This window comes from Diadema antillarum, unplaced genomic scaffold (assembly GCF_040938485.1).
Source record: "Diadema antillarum isolate AM-2024a unplaced genomic scaffold, OU_Dant_1.0 seq00001795_RagTag, whole genome shotgun sequence".
Taxonomy (NCBI): domain Eukaryota; kingdom Metazoa; phylum Echinodermata; class Echinoidea; order Diadematoida; family Diadematidae; genus Diadema; species Diadema antillarum.
In genome coordinates, this window is record NW_027272473.1 from 650,096 (window position 1) to 669,457 (window position 19,362).

Genomic DNA, 19,362 nt, shown 5'->3' on the forward strand with positions numbered 1-19,362 from the left:
CCGCAGTTAAAGTGGATGTCATACACAATTCATGAGCATAGAGAGAGAGAGAGAGAGAGAGGGAGAGAGAAAGAAAAAAACGAGACAAATACCTAACGAGACAAAAGAGGGCGTAAAATGATGACAACCGCGAGGCGACATGTGATTCAGCACACAGTTATGTGCCGATGCCTCATTTTTGCTCTAAATCAATCTTACCTTGTAATTTCCATCGCGTGAAAAAAAAAGATTAAAAAAAAATAGTGGCCTGTGAGTCCAAGATCATCGTACAAAATGACATGAGGAATTATACTGCGTATACAAATGTAAAGTGATAACGCTTGATAACACACACACACGCACACACACGTACACACACACACACACACACACACAGAAAATTAAGTACATATTCAAGTCAACTTCATTTAAGAATTGTCAACTGAGCCTTAAATTAAAGGAGGAAACTGTAACGATACATTCTAAGGAATTTAGATTATCGTTTATAGAAGAACAATATCAGTCTGGCCCACTAAAAAAAAAAAAATCAAAAAAAAATAAACATTTATCCTCCCCCCCCCCTTAAAAAAAAATACGAAGGGACCCACTGAACTGCAATTCTTATAAAATGTTCATCTTAGTATTCAAATAATGTAAAATCATCTTACCATTCACGCGTAATCAGCTTTCATAGCATATCCTTTCTGTTATGCCTAATTCTTCATCTCAATCTCAGAGTTAGTACTTTTTTTCTGTGAAGAATATGTGTGTGTTATTTCTTAAGAGTGCCGATATCGTTACATTGCATTACTTCAATCATTAACCATCTGTGTATCGAAAAGAGCGTTGTACGGTTTAATGGACAGACGCAAGTTTTTCGTCTCACACAGCCTTCCTGATTTTTCCTACTTGTCCGTAACAAATGTAAATGAGATGTTACGTAACAAATCGCTGATGGATGAACCGATCGGGAGTGAAGGTGTCTATTTTCGATGTCACCTGAAAATCCGTCATGTAGAGTGGGAATTTTATCGAGGGTTTAATCACCATTAATGTAAATACGGGTAATCAAGCTGAAAGTCATTAGGAGCAATGGATGGCCTTGAGATGGGTTCCATGGTTTGTCATGCCTGAACACACACACATACATACTACATACATGCACACATACATACACATATAATATACACACACATGTACACACACACACACACGCGTACATACATACATACATATGCATACATACATACATACATACATACATATATAACTCATACACACGAAAAACATTGAGACAAAATTAATTACGCGAAAGAGCAATCATGGCGAAATGGCGATGTAAAGGGACAGTTTGATGCATGTTTCCCGATGATGTAATTACCTTACAATAATTCATTATATTAACATCAAACCCGAGCTACTTTCAATACTCAATGATTTGTACAATCAGGTGTTTCGGTATTTTTCAGCTCCGCCCATTAGTTTTTTTTACTCTTGCCCGTGCTATGCCAAATAAGCTGTGCACAGTAATTTCAATTATCTTGGTTTTTATTACAAACGCACATGATACACGTTATACACACAGAGACACACACACACTCATACATTTTTCCACCTTGTTTTAACTCGCCCTAACTCATCACGTTCATCTAGGTTTACGTTTGATCATTATATTTAGGTTTGCCAATGAACGCTCATAATCACATTTCAACCATGGACCCTAACCAATTCATTTTGAAACACATTATTATGACTCATGATTTATTTTTTTTTTTGTCTTGAGTGCAAGCTAATATTTGTTTAATCTCTTTCACCTCTAATGCAGTGCATTCGATTGTTTTCCCTGCCTGGATGGGTGCGAGGACTGCGTGGATGCTAGTCCATGCTTTGCCGAGCCGAACGTCGTCCTCCGATGGAGTCTACTCGCCGTCAACACCCTTGGGATGGTCATGCTCCTCGTCTTGGCCTTTTACACATACCGGCTGAGAGAGAACAGGGTGAGCAGGTGAAACAAACACACACACACACACACACACACACACACACACACACACACACACACACGTATGTATGTATGTATATATATATATATATATATATATATATATATGAAGAGTTTGTTCGCAAAAACCGGTAAGTCCATATTTGCCAAATGGAGATATTTGCGATTAAAGGTCAAGAAAAATAAAGAGAATAATAAGAAATTTTTTGTTTCTTTTGACCATAACTTCAAAAATGTACCTTTATATGTAGTGACCAATATATCATTTAAAAGGTATTATTTTTTACTTTATGACAGAGACCGTACTTCAAAATCTTCAAAAATGGACTTATCGGTTCTTGCGAACAAACTCTTCATATATACATCATCCTTTACAACCTCTTTGCCTTCTCCTGCACCTGAGTATGTCATTGTCATGTTTATGTCTTCATGTCTTCAGGTTTTCAAAGCAGCGAGTCCCGGATTACTCTACGTCATCCTCGTGGGTACCGGGATTTGCTACTGTCAGGTAATGGACAAAAACAGCTCCTTTAACCTTCTGCGTGCCGCACTCATTTCCTGTCAATAAATTTGTGTATTCACTTTGTGCACATTTGAGGCATTGGCATAGAAAGTGTTAATATCACACACATGAATCTGCCTCGTTTAGACCGAATGTTCGTTAATCCGAAAGTGGAAGAAAGGTGCGATATACCGAAGGCTCAGTGATTATAGTTCCGAAGTTTCGTTGTGAAGTGCACATCTATTTTGTTTGTTTGTTTGTTGAATTCGAACCGTGAACCTTTCGGAGTAATGTTTGAATTGATTGAATTGAATTGAATAACATTCCGAGAAAACACAATCTATTTTAAATATTCTTAGAGTTGTTACTTTCACTTCGTAGCCATTAAATCTATTTCTGGCATGCACCTTTTTGATGACGTTAATGGTTACAGCAATAAATGTACTTTTCTTTTTTGATAGAAATTAAACAAGAATGGTAGGGAAATTGTGTGTCAGCTATAAAGAGATGTTTTCTATGGCTGTACGAGTTTTGTTTTTAGAGACTATTTGTGGTATACAAATCAAGATTGATGAGAAAAACAACCCGAACCCACAACTCAAAAATATGTTATATCCCTTAACACTGAAAGAAGCACACAAAACATGAAACAGAAAGAATGTCTCCCCTCTATATATCATGTGTACCCGAAAAAGAATGGCACGAACCGTTGACTATTAAAGACTTTGTATCTTTTAGACGATTGCGGCTGTGGTTCTAAGCCTCAACATCATTACCTGTCAAGTTCTGAACTGGTGTCGCTATATCGGCTTTTGTCTCGCTTACGGTGCCCTACTCTACAAGACATGGAGGTAAGGCAATTAACTGATTAATGTCCACCACTTCGGCCGTCACCATGGCAATGAGCGCGCTTGACGTCGAATGTTTCGTGTGGTTAAACAAAAAGAAAGCTAGTTTGGTGCATGATCGTATTCTTGTGACCATTGTGTTACGATTCTGCGACGGACTTGTTGGGTATATTTGATAAGAAAGCGTAATACTCCCGACGACCTCATGTGCAGTCGTATTCCACTAACATTCACTGGGAGGAAACTAAGTGATATTGGCAGCTTGGTAGTGCAAAGTTTATAGAAAATTTATACCTCACCGAACCTCGTACTTATTACTAAAGCGTATAGTTACAATGTACACACGTCGATGCATTGCGTCTCATTCTCTTTGATTACGTCTGCTATTGTCTGGAGTCCAGACGGAATGAAATCCAATAGGTACCAAAATGGGCGTATTAAATGAACAGATCTTGAGAAATCGTGCTTTGCTTCGATGTCGTACTTTGTTTGTCCGCGCTGTTTCTTATTTGAACTTTACAGTGCTATTCCTGTCCAATATAACATTTTCATTGATTTTTGTCCAACTCACACGGTGTGATTATGAAAAGAGGTACCAATCTATATCTCCAACTTAAAGGAGACCTCCAGATGATTTTCAGATTTTTACATTTGAACAACTATAAATTAGTTATACTGAGGACAGAGTTTCAGAATTTGTGATAATTGGGATGAAGAATAAGAATACTTTCAAAATTTAAAACAAATTGCAATGAACAAGGAAGATGACATGGCAGAGTCACCATAAGAATACATGAGTTGGGGGCTCAAGGAAGCAGCACAAAAGAAGAAGGCATGCATAGATTATACACAGGTGAACTTGCAAGCAAGCGGTTATATTGTAATGAAATTACACTGGTACATTTCTGAAATATGTGAACCTCCTATGTCATCATCCTTGTTCAGTGTAATTTGTTTAAGGTTTTTCAAACTATTGTTTCTCTTCTGAAGAACCACAATAAATTCTACAAATCTGTACATGGAGTTGTCGATTTATGTACTAAATGATGTGAAATTATAAAAATCGTCTGGAATGTCCCTTTAATCAATTAAGAATGAAATCCCCCAATGACAGCATAGTGCTGGGTATACGCGTCAAATCAAAAGCACTGCCGTTTATTTGGCATTCCTGAAAGCAAGATAAAATTCTGCATGCGTCACGGCTGTAAAAATAAAGCATTAACATTTCCATTTCATGTGCTTCCTTTTATGAAATGAATCTTCTTTTTTGTTTTTCAGGATACAGTTAGGCTTGAATAAAAATCTCTTGGGATTGAAACAGTTGTAATTATGCACGTAATCTAGGAGAAATTCGACTTATAAGTATTAAAAGCAATAGAAAATAAGGAGACAAGGAAAACGTGTTTTTTGTTTTGTTTACGTTAATACTAGTAAGTATTGTAAGATTGAGGGTATTTCATATACACAACCTTAGAATGAGCATTGATCAAATTTGAAGTATCCCAGTATGTGCGTGTCGATGGCTAAGTAGGCCCTAAATTGTTTTTCTTTGTTACATTGTTCTTTTTTCGATGTGTTTGCGACGATTGCAGAATCACAAAAGTCTTCACTGTGCGCAGCGCCAAGCCCGTCCGCATCACGGACAACAATCTGTACGCGCGCATCGGTATTCTGCTCGCCGTGTGTGCCGTCTACCTATCGGCCTGGACGTTCCTGGATCCATCCACGCCTACACTGGGGTACAAGGAGGATGGACTGAAATTCTACGAATGCTCACGTAATACATGGGACTACGTCGGGCAAGGGGGTAAGTCAATCAAAATAATCCCCCCCCCCCCCCGGGCCCGGGGAAAAAATACTGACTAATTTTCTACATCAAATTGTTATTACGTTTACTGGTTGCATTTTACAATCTTTAAGATTGTCCGTTATTCAGTCATGCATGCAAAGATCCAAATGAAAAGGGTACCAGAAATACTGGAAGGATAATTCTACCAAGACATATCACGAAACCCCTGATTAAATGTTCATACTTCAAACAAGACAACTTCAAAATGATGGGACTTTATTTCTAACTGACTCACCTTCACGTATATGAGCGGTTTTGAAACGTTCACTTTCCTGAGCACCGACAGCCCATTTCAAAAATTTTCCTACCTCACTAGGCACAGTCACATTTCAATTAATTGACATATTTGTTACACTCAACTGGGCAATTTGGCTGGCGTGCTGGCACCATCTCCTAAACGCAGAATAACTGGGTTGCGACGCAAAGTGGATATTCAACAGATACACACACCACATACACACACACATACACACACACACACACACACACACACACACACACACACACATGGTTTCTGTATTAAAGCAGCATTTCTGAAAAAGTCAATATGTCAAAACAAAAACGTCTGCACCTTTGCCGTCGAAAATTTTTGTTTTCCTAGTAACCTTGTTTATTCTTTTTCGTATGAGTTTATTTTTTGTTATGTCTCTCCTTCCATTTCCATATTTTTTTCTTACCTCTTTTCTCTCTTCAGTATAATACGGTATTGAAGATTATTGCGGTGATGATTATGATTATGATGACGATGTTATTGATAATAATCACCGTACGATGAATGAATGCTTTTACTTTTCTTACTGTTTAAAGGTGATTTGCTACATCTACAAAATTTCTCTTTCATTTTAGTCTTGTATGGAATATTTACATAAATTTCAGCATTTGTCGACTATTCATATTATTTAAAGTCAGTGGTTTCTTTTAGCGGATGGTGTGTTATAAGCCTGAAGGCTCGAATTATCTTACGTCAGTCGTGGTCTCTTTAGACAGAATTGCTGTTGACAAGCCTGAAGGCAAAACCAGATTGAAGCGGTGTATGACTTTGTGACCAAAAAAAAAAAAAAAAAAAAAAAAAAAAATGGTCATAAGATGATTCCACCAGCATCCCAGATTCCAAGCCGACGCAATTTTAGGAGAATTGACGTTTGGTCTTTTTAGGGGAAATAAACCAAATAAACGAACCAATTTGCTCTTGCGGTGTTTATGTACCAACCCATCAGCACAAGCAAACGACAAGTAATGAACATTATGCACGCATTCCCTGACGCGCTTGCACTTTTACACTGTTGTTTACATTTTTAGTATTGGCAGGGGAGGTTGAGATCGCGGGTATTCTGTAACTAGACAGCAAAGAAAGTTCTTGCTTTGTTTTTTATTAGCAATAGTGCATTAAAGGGATAAAATTGCATGAACATGTTTGCATTTCATCGACTTATTGTGTATGGGACATCTCTTACACAACAGTAATGCTCCTGCAAGATAGGGTCATTTGATTTGAGTGCAACACCATTACGTGCTCAAGTTGATTTTAGCTAACAGAATAGACAAGAAAAGAGGGGTGCAGATCCTCCGTTGGCATGGGACATAAGCACGACATAACAAAGTTGTTATGTTCATGGAAACTAGTGTTCCAGAAACTGAATGAAACTGCGAACATTCTGTCAAGCTGATTTCTTTTCTTTCTCTATTTGTTGGAGTGCTATAAGCGACTTCAATTTGTAAGCTCGTTTGTTTGCTTAATTGTTTGTTAGTTTGTTTGTGTATTCTTCATTGTAAAATTCTCTCGTATCATCTCCAGGTGAATTTTTACTGCTCGGCTGGGGCATCTATCTGTGCATCAAGGTGAGGAAAGCGCCCTCATCGTTCAACGAGTCCAGGTTTATCAGCGTCTCCATCTACAATGAAACGCTCATCAACATATTCGGCGCGATCATTCAGTTTGTGTGAGTGTGCGTGCGCAATTCTGACGTCTGTCCTTTTTTTCTCAGAGTTATGCAGAATTTCATGTCATTTCTCTTATATAAACATGGTATGATTTGAAAAAAATACAAAATTCATTATATTGTATTGTATTTTGGAAAAAATGATTTAGCAGCACAATAAAGAAGAATACAGCTGCTTTTTTTTTGTTCATATTAATTTCATTGTCAACATGGACCTGATATTGAATGAAACTCAGATAAAGAATATCATAAATCAAAATTCCTAAGTGTCGGTTAAGATTTTCAAATATCTTTTGGAAATATCTTTTGGAACAGGTTTCCATAGAGACGTGAGGATCAAAAAAAAAAATATATATATATATATATAAACAAATCTGAGAAACCCACAGATGTTCTGCACCATGTTCAATGTTTGGCATCTACGTAAATCAACGTGTTTACCCAACATTTGAAAAGTGCACGTGGTATAGAATTGGATAGAATCAACAAAAAGCGTTGTATCGCCCGCCAATTGAGATATTTTGATTTCTTATAAATTTGACTGCTCACATTGGGGAATACATATACCTTTGATGTTATCATTATTTCGTACCTTCATTTCAAGTACTTCAACAACTAAAAGGAACAGCAATGCAGAAAGAGGACATCCCTGCCGAACCCCTTTAGTAATTGGAAACGTTCTGGACAACCAACCATTGTTCAAAACCTTACAATCTGCATTTTTGTAAATAAACACTAAACAAAAAGTAAGTTCCCCCTAAAACAAACTTGTGTAATTTATAAATCGGGAACCTCTGAGGAAATCTGAATACAGGATCAACTGGGTCACGCTTGAGTGAGCATGACTTAAACAAGCCCAATTTTGCAACTTTGATTTGGTGATATCGGAACGAATTTAAATTTCCCAGGATAAAAAGGCATGCAAGGTTATAATTTATGTGCTTCTTATTGTACCATGTGACTTGTGCAAAAAATTTCACGGTTGAGTGAACACGGTGTGAAAATTACAAAAATGGCCGATTTGACATGTTTCTCGTAGTAATTTCTATCAATTGAGATTGAAATCGTGTGTTGAACAGTTTTTACACACAATTCACGTAATTTCACGGTTGAATGAGCACATTAAAAACAAAGAAAAATAACAATTTAAATTGTGCAGTAAGAATTGCAATAATTTTGCGCACTGAAATCAATTGTTTTACTGCTTTTTGTATTGTGTTTAATACCACTGTGCATACAGTGATCACCTGACATTTTAGTCACGCTTCAATGAGCATGTGGGGCTGGAAAACCCTTTTTTGCCCTGTATAATAAGAAATATTCATTGTTTTAATGTTTTAGTTGATATGTTGGGAAATTACTCTGATTTCAATGAAAAAGATAACTTTTCGATAAAGAATAACATTGTGACATGCTTCAGTGATCACGTAAGTTGTGCAGTGTGCAGGTCAAAACCATTTTCGTGGCTGAAATTCCCATAAGATTTACATTTGGTTGGTTTTGAAGACGTGTTCAGCGGTGTTAGTGGATAGAGTCTAAAGTGAGTGCAGATGCTCCCCAATCTGTCTTATATAGTCATAACAATCGCATAATAGTCAACCAACATTTTTTTAACTATCATCACCATCACAAAGGCCACTACATGTTTCTCACCACAATCAATATCTGTCTCCCGAATCTCAGTGCATATGTGCAGCACGGGAGGATATTGATGTTGAACAAAAGTGAAGTTTGGTACCATGTCAATGATTAATTGCATTTATTTTCCCTCTGAGTAAATGCATGACCTCATGACTTTACAAAGATCAAGAACTTAATGCCAAAATTAGTATTCAGTAGCGAGAACAAAGGCCTGAAGATTTAATTTGCATAATTTCTCATCTGTGCTCCAACAAGGGGATTTCATCAAACTAAAGGCAGACCAATTTCCCCACGAATACTTCAATATTTAATCAAAGGTAGACATGAATTATAAGGAGGGTTTCCGGCACCATGTACTCTTTGACGTGTAAAATCTTGAAGGAATGTCAAGGATCACTGAGACATTTACATCGGTCCTAAACGCAATAATGAAATGTTTTTCAGTTGATTTTAAATGCAGAAGATCAATGCAACACCTGCTGGATGGTTTAAATAAGATAAATCATTGTTTCATAATGTGCTCATTCAACCGTGAAATTACGTGAATTGTGTATAAAAACTGTTCAACACCCGAATTCAATCTCAATTGATGGAAATTACTACGAGAAACATGGCAAATCGGCCATTTTGGTAATGTTCACCCCGTGTTCACTCAACCGTGAAATTTTGTGCACAAGTCACATGGTACGATAGGAAGCACATTAATTATACGTTGCATGCCTTTTTATCCTGGGAAATTGAAATTCGTTCCGATATCACCAAATCAAAGTTGCAAAATTGGACTTGTGAACTTCAAAAAGTGATCATTTTGACTTTAAGTCATGCTCACTCAAGCGTGACCCAGTGATATCCGCTGAATTTCACATGAAAGGTAGCCGAGAGCTACAGCTACATGATCCTGTATTCAGATTTCCTCAAAGGTTCCTGATTCATAAAGTATTGATCTTTGTTTTAGGGGGAACTTACTCTTTGTTTAGTGTTTAGTTCTGATCCACTGAATAAATGATTTTCCGAAATTATACCGTTTCAAAACTTCAAACAGAAAATCATGATCGACATTATCAAAAGCTTTCTTAAAATCAAGAAAAATAAAAATACTCCTTAAGTTTGTCTGTGAACAAAAGTCTAATAAATTCTGTACAAGTCTTATATTTTCTACTGCAGATCTTTTCTTGATAAAACCCATTTGATCAAAAGAAATTAGTTTCGGAATAACATTTTGTAAACGTTTCGCTAACGCCCTTGTAGCTATTTTATAATCAATATTCAACAAAGATATTGGGCGCCAATTATCAAGTTTTCGTTTATCATCCTTCTTGAACAGCAGTGTTAATATAGAGTGTCTTTGGCTATCAGATAATGTACCATTTCTATACCCTGTATTCAGACTGTCTAACAATAAATCTTTCATATAAACCCAAAAATCTTATAAAATTCAGCACTTAAGCCATCACTGCCGGGGGATTTGTTATTTTCCATCGACATCAAGGCTTCAAAGCATTCTTTATCTGTAAGGATTCCCTCACAACTTAAACTGTCATTCTCTTCCAAAGTAACACAATTCAAATTTTGCAGATATTTACAAGAATTATGTAACTTGTCTGAGTGGTATAATTTGCTGTAATATAGATAAATCTCTTCTAAAATACATTTCTCATCAACAATAACTTTGTCTTTCTTCAAAACAGCATTAATCTCCTTTCTCTTTGCATTCTGCGTTTCTAACCTCAAAAAATATTTCGTTGATTTTTCTCCTTCAATCCATTTCTCTCTGGATCGAACAAAAATACCTTTACATTTATTTCGATATATTTTTTCTAATTTCATTTTAATTCTTCTTACTTCTTGTATATTTATCTCTGTAGGGTCTTCATTAACTTTTTTTTCAATCATATTCAAATCTTGTTGAAGTTTAATCAAATACTGATTTCTTATTTTTTGCTTATATTTTGCATATTTTTGTGAAAATTCCCTTGTCTTAATCTTACACATCCCCCATTTCAATTGTGAATCAAAATTTTGATATTCAAAACGCATCTTACCAATCATATTTATAATACATTCCCTATACAGTTTATCTAACAATAAAGAGTTATTCAATTTTCAATAACCTCTTCCCCGTGTAGTATCACAAATCTTAATTTTCAATGAAATGGCGTTATGATCACAACGAACAGATGGTTTGATATCAGTATTCTGAACAACACATCGTAAAGATGACGTAATAAGTCAATAATCTAATCTTGAAAACAGACCGAGCGATAACTGACGCCATGTAAATTGTTTCTTAATTGGATGAACCAATCGCCAAATATCTATCAAATCCAATATTTTGCTAAATTTTAGAAACCATTTTTGGGGGTTTATACGGATGGGATATACCTTGCGTATCTAACTGTCCATGTTGAGCACAATTCCAATCCCCACCAAATATTAGTTTATTTTTCGAAATATCTCAAACGTTAACCCAGGAAATTAAACCTTTGTAAAATATGTCTTTATCAGACGTTTTCGTTGGTGAATACACATTGATAATACAATATTCATCTTTCTCTGCCATGTTAACATTAAAGGGATGGTACAGTATTGGTGGAGATGAGAATTGGGTTTTTAACTTTTTGGGAGATACCAAGAAAACGCTTATGAAATGGAATAGAGCATACCATTTTAAGAGGACTTCAAAGTTTATTTGATGAAAATCGGGTTTGGAATGACTGAAACATCCGAAAACAAAGTAAAACACAGCGATCGTAATAAAAGGTGGGTCCCACACTTTATTAGAATTGCTCTGTTTTGGATATCTCAGCCATTTCAAAACCAATTTTCATCAAACAAACGTTGAATTCCTCATAGAATTACATGCTCTTTCATATTTCATAAGAGGTTTCTCATTATCTCACCAAAAAATGTTAGAAACCTGAAATTAGGTCTCAACCAAAACTATGCTGTACTCATCTTCTTCATTTTTTTTTCAATCTTCCTCCAATTTATATTAGAGGAGGTTGTTTCATTGATATGTGTACTCTACAATATTATCATGTAGGCCTATGCAGTAATTCAATCCGACGGATGAGAAGGGTGCTTAAATTTCCTTGCTTAATATAATTGAGATTCAAGTTTTCCCACAAGCCTAGAGATACATCTCAAGGTCAGGGGCGGATCCAGGAATTCTGTAAAGGGGAGGGGGGGGGGGCGTGACTAATATTTCTGGTGCCACTTTCGGGTTTCATATCATCTTTTTTTTCTTTTTTTTTCTTTTTGTTTTGAACGAAAAATAAAGGGGGCGTGCGCCGGTTGCGCCCCCCCCCCCTGGATCCGCCCCTGAAGGTTGATTTAAGACAACGTTTTTCCCTCCACTCTGTCAGATAATTCAATGAGAGTACGATACCAGTTATATGACATTGACTTCATGAACGTTGATGTGATGTAAATATGCATTCATTCATATTGCTATCATTCCTGTGAAGTTAGGGCTGTTAAAAAGATAGTGACATCTTGGCTGATACAAATGATCGCCTATAAGGTATAATGACGACAATAACATTTGCACTTATGTTGTCATTAACAGGTTGAAATAAAAACCCAAAATATGGTATTTATTTCTAAATAACAGAATCTTTGTATCTAATAGCAATTCCAAAAAAAAAAAATAATATCACTCCACAAAAGGTAAATAAAAGTTATGTAAATTTCGAGTAGTAGGTCTAGGTAGATGGTTTTAGGCTTCTATGAGTTACAAAATAATCATTAAAACAACCGGGCAAGTTCATTGTATTGTTTAATAACAATGCATAAAACTGCAGAACTTATCTCATATTAAAAAAAAAATGATCTCAAGAGAGCATACTTAATTAGCTCAGTGGAGATTTGAAAGGCCATGCTATTATCGCTTCCTCTTAATGGCGCACTAGATTTACTAATATCACTCTAATAAGGACGCGATAAATCTAAAGAATGCAATAACTGTCTCATTTTACGTCCAATTTCGACGAACGCCTACCAGTTTGTTTGGTTTTACTCGACCAGTCTTAAGAACGTAAACAGAATTTCGGTTATATTGCTTCCCTTTTATGCAAAAAGTCAACAATCGCTGGGTTGTATTGATGCCATAAAACCATCTCGTCTGCCTGTCTTTAAGATAAGGCAATTAAGACGTCAGGATAAACTCAACTTATTAGGATTTTGGATTGTATAACTCATTGATGGTGGTGATATTTCATGTTTTATATGACCGTTGATCTTGAATAAAGAGAAAAGTTGCTGAATATACCAATAGCAGAGTAGATGAATACGTAAAGACAGAGATAGAGTAACAGGAAATAATGCATTATTCACCAATTTATTTATCAGTTCTTCTATTCGTCCATAATGAAACGCGGAGATAAATACTGGAGAAAAATGAATGGAAGAACTTTTATTCCGCATTCTACGCAAAGTCACTGTTACTCACTGCAGTCAGAGTAGCGCAAATAATGTGAATCGGTATAGGGAAAGGAAAAGTGGGGCGACATCATCACATAATATGATAAGCAAAGTCAAGAGAGCTCACTGAAGCTGGTACAGTGGTAATTTGATGTTGTTGGAATGCTTTATATCGCAAGAGAGCAGTATGACAATACTGTATCCTGCCAAAGATAGTTATGTGTGGGAAAAAACTTGCTACAAAATCACTATTTATTGCACCACGATTGCCACGAATCTGCATTGTCGTTAACCCTAATTCTGGATAGAGGATCTTTATCACAGAAACATACTGATATATTGAAAGTTGCAGATTTAGTAGCTATTTCTGTTAAAATTCGAGAGTTTTTGTTTCTTCCCACAGCAGCTACTTATGTCAGATATTATTTCGTTATAATACGGGGCCATATTGCACAAAGGAGTACGAAATTTCATTACTTTCCTCTACCAAATAAAGCTAAATTGAATTTCAAGGGAGGTTCGCTTTGATATAGAGAATACTAGCCTCAAAAGAAATGCTAAATATCAACATCCGCACAATCATGAGGAATTATCATTTCAGAGAAAATCAAACAACTTGTAGGTCTATATTTTCTAATGTTACGGATGAAAATAATTTCCAGTCTGTCTTCAAAACCTTGAACTTCAGGTTTAAGCAGAAAAGCCCTCTTTCAAATTCTAGAATTGAAGTTGAAAAATGCTCTATACTTGGATACCACGCACGAGTTATTACATATTACCATGTATGAATGTTGTACATAATTTAGAGATTATGTATAGCTAATACGAACATACTGCGTGTGTGCGTGAGGACTCGTGCATTGGAAATCTAAGAAATCAGTACTTACCCTTATATGACCAACCACGTGATGTCCTACCGATTTTCGAGTGACAGTTCAAGATATTGCGATTGTGCCTGCAACTACTATCAGATCACCGGAAAGATAAGAGGGTGTTTTTATTTTATTTTCAAAGGGTGAATTCAAAATTACGCTGCTTTGACCACTAGTGGCGAAAATGAGTGAATAATTCATACAGGACATGCAGGAACTAATGCGCCCAGGTCCTATACCCATTTCTTTGACATACTTAGACAACCTGTTTTCTGTTGATGTCTCTGGGTACCTAGCAATGCTGGGCTAGGGGAAAATCATCTGGAAGAGCCATTTATAACCATGGAGATAAAACAACTTCATGGTAAATATTACAAACGGGGAGGGAAAGTGATATAGCTCAGGAAAGATGACCACATTATCGCTTACCAGACATTCTGATACACGCGATAAGAAATGACAAAAGTGTAGTGTTTCATTTATCGGCCAGTAAATTTACCCTTTATTTGCGAAGTCTTCTTGCGACTTCAAAGTGGAGCATGACACTTGTTCCCTTTGAAGATCAACTTTAAGTTTAAATACATCTTCATTTCAATCAAAATAACAGAGAAAATTGAATGCAATGTATAAACAGAACATATTTGTAAATGTAACTTGACAAAATAAGGTGATAATGAGAATCAAAAATGTAGTCGCCTGTGAAAAAATAAAGTTATTGTGATCATGTTCGATTGCGTAAAACGCATTATTCCAAACAAAATACTGCACACTAATAATGCTAAATGAGGCATTATATCACATCACTGACTCACAGCTCACAGCATGCTAAGTCGACCACGTAGATTACTAAAGCCAAAGCTCAATCTATTTCGACATTGCCAGCCTGTGATTGGAGGAAGGCCGTTTGGATGATTATTTACGTGCTTCCTAATTGCCTCGATCGAGCAATGTCGAAAGAACGAAATAAAGAACCGGCAACAACGATATTTCTTGAAATCTAGACAGAGAGATATTGTAGTTTGGGTTTTTTTCTTCTGTTTTGTGTTAGCGGGAGGTGTAAGGTTATCGCATTAATTATATTTGCTTTTTTATGCTGTCCGGTTGCACTTCTTGATTCTAAAAGTTTGTTAATCCGAAAGCTGTAAATAAGGTTGTTGTATTAAAACAACAACAACCTTATTTTTTTATTCGAAAATAAAGATTCGAAAATAAAGATTCGAAAATAAAGATTAGATTGTTATCACAAAGGTTGGTTCTTCTGAAGACTAGCTAATCCGGAGATGAATTTTTTAAAAACAAAGTTCGTTTACCACAAAGGCTTGTTTATCCAAAAACGAAATAAGATTCTTGATTCACGGGGTTCGTTAGCACGCATCTTCTATTCAGTTTCCCATTAGCCAATCTTATTTCATTTTTGGACCAACGAATCTTCGGAATAACGATCCAAATGTACCGATTAAAGAATCGACATATAATTTACTCTCGACTGAACGAACATGTAATTTTCATGTGTCGGAATAACGAACCTTCTGAGACACGATCCGTATTTCATTTTCGGATGAACGAACCTTCAGATAAGCGAACAACATTCCAATTTACAGCATAATTCAATCGTCTCTTGATTGAAAGAGAAATGGGATCAAGCATCAGAGAGTTCGGTAGTGCCTTTGACTAATCATGGGTTTTGTTTCTTTTTGAACAGTTTACCAGAGGAGGTATCTGGTCCGGACTCCTCTCTTCTCATCGACTTTTCTCGAGTGCATCTCACCTTCACGGTCATGACGTGCCTTATCTTCGTGTCAAAGGTCAGACCGTTTCCACTCTTCGTATTTCTGAATCTCTTCGTTCTCTCAGTTCAGATATTTCGTCTTCTATAGGGCCTAAAGGTTTTGCTCAGGGTCATGATCATATCAGTATCTATAGAAATAGAAATTAGGAAGATGTTGATAATGATACTGAAAATGGTGTTGATACCACCACAAAATATGTTTAAAAGGATGGTATAGTATTGGTGGAGATGAGAATTGGGCTTTTACGTTTTTGTGAGATACCAAGAAACCACTTATGAAACAGTACAAAGTACATTCAAAGTATATTTGATGAAAATCGGTTTGGGAATGGCTGAGACGTTCAAAAACAAAGTAAAACGAAGCAATTGCAATAAAAGATGGGCCCCGCCCTTTATTAGGATCGCTCTATTGGATATCTCAGCCATTCCAAAACCGATTTTCATCAAATAAACATTGAATTCCTCTTGGAATTACACGCTCTTTCACATTTCACAAGAAGTTTCTCATTATTGCACCAAAATGTTACAAACTTTAAGTTTCCACCAAAACTGTACGATTTCTTTAATCATTACCAGATCATTACTAATGTATATCTCCAGCTAAAATACTTCTTCAGCGTCCAGAGCAGTGCATCTTCACTTAGGCTCTTTCAGTTAATACTTTAGTCGCTCGATCCTTTTGAGTAAAATCCGTGCCTTTTTGTTTTTGTACTGTGCCTAAAAGGGAAAATTGCAGAAGATTTCGAGTAGTCAACATAGGTCATACCAAACTGCAGAGACATGCACACTGAATTTCCTGCTGGAAAGAACGCAGTGTCCCACACTGTGTTCACAATGTGTTCACATAGTCATCTGTGTGAAAACGCTCGAATTTAACAGTGTGAAGATGATTTCACACTGTGGTATGGATTTTCGCAGGGAGTTCACATAGCAATGTTCTGTTTCACACCGTGAATATATTGATGATTCACACTGTAATGATTCGCAATGCGTTCATAACGTTAAAACGCAATGTGAAGAGGTTCAGCACTGCGTTTGCAACGTCTTCCCACTGTGTTTCTCATTGTGTTTCACACTGTGGGACACAGTGTTCTTTTCCGCAGGGTTGCTCCTGTGACGAGCCGTCTATTTGATTGCATGTGCATGTGCGTGTGTGTGTGTGTGTGTATGTGTCTTTTAAGATTAATTTTTTCGTGTTTGTTTCCTGACTTTTTCTTACTCCTCGCAGATTGTTTTAGTGATAAAGACGGAGAAGTCACAGTCAGACGGGACAGCCAGTAATAGCGGCAGGAAAACTCCACTCGTCTTCACCATCGATACGTCTGAACACAAGATAGAGTTCACATATGAAAATCGAGAAGTATCGGTGAGTGCGTGGTCCTATTATCGATACCTCGAATCCTCTCTTGGTCCAATATCGTCTGGACGTCCCTTGATCCGATCGCAGGACCGGATCCATGTAGGAGACATCCATGATCATCAGAGCAGACTATTGAAAGGCTCTGATTGGACTGGGAACACATCTCTTCACCAAATGTACTGTATTAAACAAGAAGGACATGTTTACTAAAAACAAAAACACCCCCCCCCCCCCCAACAAAAAAAAAAAAAAAAAAGCAAAAACGACTCAGGACAGTCGGAAGAGATAAGCCTACAAAAAAATTCCGTTGGAAAAGCCACACAAAAGGCGGTCATATATGAAAATTCGATGTCAACTTGTACAGTCCTCCGGTGCACTTGCTATAGTCCACCTAGTGCTTAAAGGGATCGTATAGCTTTAATTAAGACATTTTTTCGGTGAGATGATGAGAAGCCTCTTATGAAATATGAAAGAGCATGTCATTCGAAGAGGAATTCAACATTTATTTGATGAAAATTGGTTTTGAAACGGTTGAGATATGCAAAACAGAGCAATCTGAATGAAAGGTGGGACCCACTTTTTATCATGATCACTTTGTTTTACTTTGTTTTTGGATGTCTCAGCCATTCCCAAACCAATTTTCATCAAATAAACTTTAAATTCCTCTTAGAATGGTATTGCTCTGTACTATTTCATAAGTGGCTTCTCGGTATCTCGCAAAAAGTTAAAAGCCCAATCCTCATCTCCGCGATCTCCAACAATAGTATACTAAACCATCCCTTTAATGCCTCCCCCTCCCCCCACGTCTCTCTAATAGCACCATTCCCTTTTGTTAAAATCATGTCTTTGGAACCTGACACTTATTACTCTGGGCTCATATTGCCGAGCAAGAATGGAAATGATGCATTAAAGAAATTTTGTTTCTTGAAAGCGCTTAATTCATAGAATAAAATTGAATACTATTGAAAGATACCTTTATGTTAGGACTGTAATACTTTCATAAGTACACTGTATATCAACATAATGTTACCTACTTAAGGTGTTTTGTTTTTCGTGTAATGTTTAATGTACGATCGTGATTTCACTTAGGCTATTAAAATGGAAACTCCGAGTTCTGTCGCATTTGTGCATTTCTTATCATTAATCGCATGGCAGATTGCATAAAGCTATAATTTCTCGATTTTTAATCCCCCCCCCCCCCCGTCCCAGTTACTTTTAATTATTCTCATGTTTACCCACATTTCTGTTAATAGGTAAATTTTCTCTGTACATGATTCTTCATTTTCTTTCGTTGTTTTTTTTTCCTCCACACAACCAGGATGAGCTAACTAGGATGCGGAGAGAACTGGTTGACATCAAAGAAATCGCCAAACTAGCCCCGGTGAACAGAAGCATCGTCAATCGCTACAAGCTAGGAATCTCCAAGAACGATCAACTATGCGACCCCAGTTCTACTACTGTGGTGTTGCAGTCAAGGGGACCCCTCACACGGGAGACAGGTCACGAGGACAATCCTTGTAGCACCCCGTTGTTCCTTAAGAAGACCCAGAAGGGGGCGGGAAACCCCTTAGCTGGTGTCGTCTTGCACTCGCTCTCCGGCAGGCACTCCAAATTGGAGATCCCTCGAAACCCGGACGGTCAACTGACGCTTTCCGTCAACTCTCTGAGCAACGCCAAGGAGTCCTACACGAAATTCTCGCACGCCGTTGATAGTCCGCCTTCCCAGCGCGTGGCAAGAGAGAGGGAGCAGGAACCTTTCCGGGCGAGCGAAGAAGTGGCCGGCAGGACGGTCGATGCAAGCAGCATCGATTCTGCAGCACCGATATTCGTGGATGACGTGTCAGCGGTGAAGCACACGAACAATCAAAACTAGACGTACCTGCTTCCTCTGAGCCTTGTCAAGAAATTATGCAAGGAGATGAACCCGGAGCAGCCCTCACAGTTTCTGTACTTCACCCTGGATGTAATCCGGACAAGGAAGCTCCATCTACACAGCAAAGCAACTGAAAGGAGGGCCTCCCGATTGAGGCTAGATTTTTTTTTTTTTTGGAAAAGCTGCGTAAAGAAGGTGCTTCTGAAGACTGTTCAGAAGGAACGTAGAGAACTCAGTTTCTGTGAAGCAGAAGGCAGCAAGAATTGGCAATTTAATTGAACAAAA

At 37.1% G+C, this 19,362-nt stretch overlaps 1 pseudogene; it reads left to right on the top strand.

The window, feature by feature from the left end:
- Window positions 1-19,077, top strand: part of LOC139712374 (uncharacterized) — a 38,923-nt pseudogene extending 19,846 nt beyond the window's left edge.
- Window positions 19,078-19,362: the final 285 nt, after the last annotated feature.